Genomic DNA, 8,981 nt, shown 5'->3' on the forward strand with positions numbered 1-8,981 from the left:
ATAGCAAGGGTCACCAGTTTTCCACCTGTAAAACCTCTGCCCTCACTGCCTGATCATTAAGCCAACTGCACATGTAGTAGGTTCTGTTTTGGCACTAACCTACTCCCAAGTATCAAGTACTGGATTAGTTACAATAAAACTCGGCTGATGTAAAGAGACTGAAAACTAACACTGGCTTCAGTGAGGCAGAAGGCTGCTTCTGTCTCCTGTGATAGACCACATGGCTGTGGTGGCCGTCCTCTTGAAGATGGAGGGGCACAGGCCCCTTCTACCTGAGGGCTCCACCCTGCCCAGAGCTCAGTCACCATTTCAGCCGGTGGGAACAAGACAAGGTGAGATCTTGAAGACACATGTGTCCCTTCTGCCTGTGACCCACATGCCACATCTGATAGCACTGCAACTTGGAAACATCACCTTTGCTTGGATGGGCAAGTGTCAGGTAAAATTTCATGTCTGAAAAGGACAGGGAGAATGGAAAGACAGGAAGAACCAGTAGGCTCTGCATGTCCACCTCAGGGGAAAGTAACACAGTCAACACAAAACTAGGCAGCAACATCAGAAAACAGAAGAGGAGGACTTCCCTGGTGGCACAGTGGTTAAGAATCTGCCTGCCAATGCAGGGGACATGGGTTCGATCCCTGGTCTGGGAAGATCCCACATGCCACAGGGCAGCTAAGCCCATGTACCGCAACTACTGAGTCTGTGCTCTAGAGCCCATGAGTCACAACTACTGAGCCCATGTACTGCAACTACTGAAACCCTTGCACCTAGAGCCTGTGCTCCGCAACAAGAGAAGCCACCACAATAAGAAGCCTGTGCACCACAATGAAGAGTAGCCCCCACTAGCCACAACTAGAGAAAGCCAGCGTGCAAGCAACAAAGACCCAACACAGCCAAAATAAATAAATCTTTAAAAAAAAAAAAAAGAGAGAGAAGAAAACAGAAGAAGAAAGACCTGATACATGTCCAAGACACAGCCCACCCTAATGTGCCCAGTGGAAAGCACATTTGAGTAGAATATGGTTGGTTATCAGCTCACAGGCTCTGCCCAGCCCCCTTCTCCGGTGGCCTCAGGTTCAGGTCAGGGGTGGGGTGTAGACTGGTGGTTAGGAAGTCACCACCTCAGGAGCACTGGCTGTCCCTCTCAGTGTCAGCACATCTACCTCTGTTTTTTGGTGACAGTTCAGATTGGCTGAAAAGTAGTGTTTTTCATCAACCTTGCAATAAAATCATTTAATTCTAGACTAATTCATGAGATGGTGGCGTTTTTACTGTGATACATAATAGATGTCTATGAAATTTATTGAGAATAAGTTATTAAATAAATTTAGAAGGAAAAGAAAGGGGGAAAAAACTGAAACTAAGAAGGGGCAATGAAAACTACCTGCAATTGCTTTTCACAAGGCAAACTGTGTATTGCAGCCTGAAATTTCTGTTAAATGGATGATGGCTAAAAACCAAAACCAGAACCAAAACCAAAACCAGAACCAGACCCAAAGCATAAAGCTAGATAAAAGGAAAATATGAAGAGGAAATCGAAACTGGTTGTTATGGACTGAATGTTTGTGTCCTCCCTACATTCATACGTTGAAGCCTAACTCCCAAAGTGATGGTATCTGGAGGATGGACCTCTTGGAGGTAATTAGGTTTAGATGAAGTCATGTGGGTGGGACCCTTGATGGGATTAGTGCCCTTATAAGAAGAGGAAGAGATCAGAGTATGTGAGCTGGAGCTTGAGGGTGCCCTTTCAACTGCTTGCCCCACCTCTCTCTCTCTATCCAGCACCCCCCCACCCCATGAAGACAGTAAGAAGGTGTCAGACCACAAGCCAGGAAATGCACCCTCACCAGGGAACTGAATTCCCCATCACCTTGATCTTGGACTTCCCAGTCAAAAATTCCCATTTTTTAAGCCAACCAGTCAATAGTGTCATGATATGATAGCCCAAGCTGACTCATAATGATTTTTGTGCCAAGAAGAGGGGTGCTGAGTAACAAATGCCTAAAGATGTGGACGTGGCCTTGGAACTGGGTGGTGGGTCAAGGCTGGGAGTCCTGAGGTGCAAGCAAGGAGTGCGGACCTGAATGGCAGCTCTGGGGAGAACTCAGGAAGAAAAGATGAGCTGCAGAGAGAGCGCCTGTCTTCTTGGAAAATACATAAATAAATAATCATGTATAGAATGTCGGTAGAAATATGGACAGTAGAGGCCATTCTGGTGAGGCCTCAAATGGAAAAGGGGAACATGTTATTGGAAATTTGAGGAAAGGTGACCATGGTCATAATGTGGCAAAGAACTTGGCTGAATTGTGTTTGTGGGAATTAGAACTTGCAAGCAATAAAACTGGATTTGTGGCTGAGGAGATTTCTTTTCTTCTTTTCTTTTAAAAATATTTATTTATTTGGCTGTGCTGGCACATGGGATCTTTAGCTGCAGCATGCGGGCTTTTAGTTGTGGACCTAGCTCCCTGACCAGGGGTTGAACCTGAGCCCCTTGCATTGGGAGTGCCGGTCTTAACCATTGGACCACCAGGGAAGTCCCTAGCTGAGAAGACTTCTAAGCACAGTGTTGGAGTGACTCTTAGAGTAAAATGTGAGAGGAGCAAAGGGAATTGAAAAAGGCATTGTTAAGCAAAAAGAAACTAGAATGTAAAGACTTGGAAAATTCTCAGCCTGCCAATGTTGCAAAAAATGAGAAAGCATGTTCGGAAGAAGACAACAGAGATGTGGCTGGATTATTACTCAATAGAGATTATGGGATTGTACGAGCAGAAAACTTCTGAGATCCTGCAGGACTGAACCATAGAGCTATTTGGCTATGACGACATGCACTTTTCTGCAAGACATGGGAAGAATGGCCATAAAGGGCCATCTTCTCAGTTTCAAAGGGGGAGCCCATCACCTCGGTTTCAACAGGCCAAATAGTGGCCACCTGAAGCCTTGGGGGTGGAGTTCCCTGGAGCCTTCTTTATGCAACCCCGGGGGTCACTGTCTACTCCCCATGGCTCCACCCTGGGGAGGCCCCTCCCTGCTTTAACACTGGAGAGCGGGCTCCCTCGCTCTCCCAGCAGCATCTCCACAGCTCCTCTCCAGGGCACCCCATTCTCCATCTGGGGCTTTGAGTGTTCCCAGCGGCAATACCATGCTGTCTTCAAGCAGCCCCATGTTTTGAGGACTAGGCTCTGGCTCCCCAGCAACCCTCCTGTGCCCACTGCAGCCTCACTGCAGGCACACACACTGTCCCTCTCAGACCTTGGGGCCCACGCTTCGTGCCCTCGTGCAGATTCCCCTCAGCTCACTGCCCTCTATGCCCTTCCTGCTGACCTTACCCAGGCTCCCTGCTAGACTGGCCCTGGCCTTTCCAGTTCAGGATGTCACAGAAGGCTGTCTGCATTTGCCACCCACATGTGTGCACGCCCACAACAGCCTGGCTCCGGCCCCTCTCCCACCTCCCCCAGGGCTTTACAGGGCAAGCGTCTGGAGGTATGAGGATGGATGAATGGGCTGAAGGGAAGCTCCGTGAGGCTCCCGGCTTCCACGTCGATTCTCTGCTGTTTCCTGGGTCTTGGGGCTACCATGTTCTGGTTCTCTAGTCTTGCTCAAAATAAACGCCATGCCAAGGAGCAACGGGTCTGCTGTCTTGGGGAGGATCTGGTAGAGGTCGGTTCTGGGTGGCCTGCACTCCCTTCCACTGCCCTGTTCTCCCTTAGCTGCCAGGACCCAGGGGAGCTGTCAGTCCTTGGAGCCTGGGTGCAGTAAATCAGAGCCTGTGATCCCCAACCCAGAAATCTGATCTCTTAACCTCTTCCCAAGGGTGTAGAGTTGGGAGAAGGGCTGGGGAATGAGTGACTTGAGATTTCTCCATGGTTGGCTGGTGTTTGAAACGTGCAAGGACCACTGTTCTACATGAAATACTTAGGATACAGAAGCAAATAAAGGCCAGTCCCCACCCTCAAGCAGGCCCCATAGTGTTGAGGGGAAAACAACTGTGCCCATCCCAGGGCACGCAGCCTACAGGCTTAGGGACCCAGGCCCTGCAGCTACTTGCCGAATTCTTCTGAGAGGAGAGCTTCCTGTTGTGTTCCTTTGGTCACGGTAGATGGAAAGGATACCTTACTTCTTCCATTCCATGCCCAGCTATTTTATTCCCTTCCCTCCTCTATTTTTCTTCATAGAAAAACAGAATGTTGGAGCATTCACCACCATCTGTTTATCTGCACACCCTTTCTCCCATGCTAGAATGTACACTCTAGGAGGGCAGGGATTCTGTTTCATCCACAGCTCTATCTCCAGCATCTAGAACCGTACTCACATATACGTCTGTGATTACATAAACCCCAGAATCAACTATACTAGTTCTCTGTTAAGAAGGGAAGAAAAATAAAATAAAATAAAAAAATAAAAAAAATAAAAAAAGAAGGGAAGAGTGCTCTTTGAGGAAATTATGCCACAAGAGTATACAGGTTATCACACATAAATCTCTCCGTAACATGAGCCCCCCCCCTTTTTTTTTTTTTACAAATGAGGTAGAGGCAGGATTATAACCCAGGCTGTCCCTCTCCAAAGGTGATACACTCTTTCCACCGTTCTTGCTGCTCTGACAGGGTGGCAGGGAAGACAGCTGGCTTTGCTGTGCCCCTGCTGTGTTCTGAGCAGCACGCTGGTTACTCTGTAAACTTAGTTCTACCTAATTCACTAATACTCCTTCAGAGATTGCTATTTTTATCTCCATTTTGCAGACAAGCATAGACAGGTTATTTTGCTCAGGGTAATCTGGTATACAAGGTTGGGGGGGGGCTGTACCCACCTCCTGTCCAGTCTAATCCAAATATTCCTATCACAAGAGCCCTCACTCTGTGAGCCACAGAAGTGGCGTGAGGATTCTGACATGTGCAGTGTGTGTACCCCTCCTATGTATTCTTGATCTGGGTAAATACCATGGGGTGGTTTCTGGATGCCTCCAATCTTACCGTCAGATGATCCTGAGCTAAAACTTCATTTGCCCATTCACTCCCTAAGCTCCTACTCTGGCTGGTGAACAATATTTTGAATTAACATCAATCCAGAGCCAGAGTCCAGTAAACCCTGCCCTAGCCCAATCCACCTCAGACCACTTAGACTCCAATTCAGGGTTATGGATCCATTACAGTGAGGGCAGCGAACACGTGAATGGTGAGTATCTCACCAAAGAAAGGGAAGCAGAGTTGTTACAGGACTTGGCAAGGGTGGAGTTTAGGTGAAATCTAAGTGGAGCACTGTCTTGATGGGCAGGCAAGACAGGGCTGAATTGCCGAGGGTCAGCACCAGGTCTGGACTGTGAAATGGACCCAAGCTCCTGTTTCCTTGGAAACCACAGAATTAAGATTGATGTTGAACGTGATTATCTGATTCCAGCAGTAAATCAAGGCTGCTCCTCTGTATCAGTGACTTAGACCCACCAAGAGAGTGAGGTGTTTCGTTCTTGATGTCATTTCCAATACTTTCTGATGTTAGAGAATAAAGTTTCTCCATGAGCAAGAAAGCAGAGGTAGAAAGTTACATTTTGTAGCTGCACATCTCTTAGGGAGAAATATTGTTTCCTATTAATCCTGAAGCTAGTTTTTATCCCTGTCTGTTATTCTAGCCTGATGAACAGTTTACCAGATTTTTTCTTTCTGGGTCCGAGCTAATTTTTACTTTCACATCCCTGAAAAGTGTGGGTATTTCCTGTCCTCTGATGTACAGTTACCACAGTAAATGGCCATATTCCCTTTGGGGGAGAGAGTAAAACAGCATAAATCTTGGGGAGAGTATCAGGGTCCTTCCCCAAGGGAAAGCTGGCCTCTTCCTTTTTCATGAGGTTCAGGTGTCTCTTTACCATATTTAACATCTTTTCACTTGCATTGTCATAACCTTTAGTAGGCTGCCTACCTTTTTCAGTCACCACCCATTCCAGAGACACCATCACCATTATCCAGGGCCAAGATATGTGGTCAAACCATTCTGTTACTACTCTGGTCCTGCGCCTGTTACAGTGACATGACTGCCGTGTCTTTGAAAGGGTTACATGCTACTGTCTGCTACCTGACCACCCCCACTGATCACAGAAACCATTTTCACGACAGCCCCTCTTACTCTCATCCCCAGCCTACAGAAAATAGCCACTGTAGTCTTTCATGGATGGTGGCACCCCCTCACCAACACATTTCTCAAAGCCTGGGTGAAAGTGTCTATAGACCCTCCTGGGGAACACAGGCAGGGGTGGGTGGGCAGATCCCACAGCATCCACTCCAGCATTTGCATCACCCCGAGCCTCCGACTGTCCTGCACCATGAACTCGGGCAGGTCTGACAAGCCAACCTTATCAATGCAGGCCACACCACATACAGGCTGCCATCAGCCAGTCGCTGCTGAGCTAGCTCCCTGAATTCTCCATCTGCCATGTAACAAATTTAGCACATTCTCTTCCCTAGTCTAACAGCCCTGTTCTAACAGATCTACTAGATTCTAACAAAATCTATTCCCATTTACATTACCCAGGTTTCGGTTGAAGAAAACTGACAAAGTCTTGCCCTCCTTTGCTATGAGGCATTCCCTCTCAGGTCAAACTGCACTCACCCCCTGGGTACGCTGGGGTTCCGTTGCTACCAGCAATCGAAGTTGGTGTGTATTTAGGAAAACCCACATTCCACTGCAAGGTGACAAGCTCAAGTATGTTGAGGTGGGTAGCTGAGGGTAATTCATTCTGATGAGGCTTTCTACTGTATGTATGAATAAAATCTTTTGTCTTCTTTCCACCTACATTAGAGTGTTATCAGGTACTGCTGTTACAAACATGGCTGCTATGAACATTTTGGGACACATCTCCTGGTTTTCATACAAGTCTCTGCTGTGTGTATGTGTGAGAGTGGAACTGGGTTGCAGGCTATTTGCATCTTTGTTAACAATGCCAAATTATTTTCCAGTGTGTTGTTCCAACTTCACTCTTACCAATAGTGTGTGAGAGTAATTGTTGCTTTACATTTTTTGCAACACTTGTTGTTGTCAGACTTTTAATTTTTGCCAGTCTGGTGACTGTAATACGGATTCTCATGGTGATATCATTTTGCAGGTCCATGATTACTAATGAGCTTTGCCTATCTTTTCATATAGGTTGGTTGTGGGAATACCTCGAGCAGTGGAGAAACTTTAGCGGGTTTTGTAGCAGAGGCTGGTGTTGGAGGCAGGAAATCCTGGAGGCTGGACTCAGGGGTGGATGGGAGACCACGTGGTATAGCCCCTGTGCTAGGGACAGGGCATCTGCCAGCACTTCTGCCCACCGCTGAAGGAATATCTCCAGGAGTCAGGCCTGGAACACAACTGCTGAACCCAAGCTTTTCTGTGGAGCTCATGGCCTGAGGAGCAACTGAGACACCCCCCACTCCAAGCCCACATTGTAGGGAGTTGGAACCTCAATCCAGATACCCTCACTTCAGCATCTTTGTGCACCATCCCAGACCTCCCCCCGCCCCCGCCACTCACTCTAACCCTCTGTCCAGACCAGCCCACACCTAGCATGATGCTCCAACACTTGCAGACGTGGCCAAGTCCAAGGCCAATTCTGGTAGAACTATCTTGAGTCCCCGCAGCAGGTTGCTAAGGTGGGGGCAGCACTCCCCCAGGTCAATTCTGGTGGCTATTTCTCCCACAGAGCCTGGTGCTGGTTGGGGGCTCAGAAGTTCTGCTATGAGCAGCAGGTTCCTTTCCAGCTCTTTCCCATTCACAAGGCCCTCCTGTCCTCCAGCTACCCCTTCCTGGGTCGCCACCTACATGGCCTTCTAAGGCCCCCCACGCCTATTCAAGGATCTGCTCTTGTCTATTCAACAAACACATTAGCTCTAGCAGGCATCCTGCCCCTCTGGACACAGCCAACTGGACAGGTGTTGACACGCAGCCTGGGTGGGCTAGAGTCCATTCCCCAAAGTCTGCACCCATGGCCATATTCATTGGAGTCCCACAGGTTTATGGGTACACGAGTGGACACCAGACCAGAGACTGGCCAGCATCCTCTCCTTAGAATGTGAATCAAAATACTAAGTTCCCAGCCTTATTCTGGCAGGTCTCTCGGAAGAAGCAGATGTGAACCCAGTAACTGTGGTGGTGGCCAATTTTTCAGCCCAGTGGACTATGAATCTGAGAAGGCAGGTCTGCAGGGAAACCAGGACACAATCCAGGGGTGGGAAACCCAGAAATCTTTCCAGCTCCTGACTCCAGCTACTTCTTTACCTGAGATCCCATAAGATGTCCCTGGATCCTGACAGACATGCTCCCTTCTTTGCTCAAAGTTATCTTAAGTAGGTGTCTGTTACTTGTAACTTGTAACACATCCAACCCCTCCAACTTCCATCCTGCAGTTTTCTTCTGGTCCCACTTTCAGGTACACAGAAGATGCTGCACACATGCAGAGGTAAAGTGAAAAAATCCCAGCACAGTCCTGCTGCCTGGAAACTCAGGTCCTCAGAATTGGGAAAGGCAGTGGCTTGAGTCACTTGCCACCCACTCTTGCATGAGCATAAGCAATAATGGAATCCCTGCTACCTTTGAATGCTTGTGAATAAATGCATGAAACTCAAGTAAACCTTAGAATTGGTGGGGAAAGAAGAAATGTCAAATACACATGACAAACCAGTAGGATTGGCATGGGAATACACAACACATTAACAGGCACTTAAGGGCAGAACATCTTTTACAGCAGAAAGACCAGATCTCAGTTTCCTTCTGATTTACATCTTCAGTTGTGGTTCAAGAGCTAGTGGTGGAGGTCAAGGACACAGGTCATCCTCAGAAGTCCACCACACCAAGGCATCAGTGGAAATGCCATAAGACAGGCAGACAAAGGAAAAGTGAAGGGCTCCCGTGACCCCTAAGCACCTGCCCCCACTGTCTGGGCGTCCCTTCTCCTGACAGCAAAGGCTGCCCAAAGTCTCTGGGAATTTTAGTTAATAATCCCATATTCTAGCAATAGT

The sequence above is a fragment of the Hippopotamus amphibius genome, chromosome 5, assembly GCF_030028045.1.
Source record: "Hippopotamus amphibius kiboko isolate mHipAmp2 chromosome 5, mHipAmp2.hap2, whole genome shotgun sequence".
In the NCBI taxonomy this organism is placed as follows: domain Eukaryota; kingdom Metazoa; phylum Chordata; class Mammalia; order Artiodactyla; family Hippopotamidae; genus Hippopotamus; species Hippopotamus amphibius.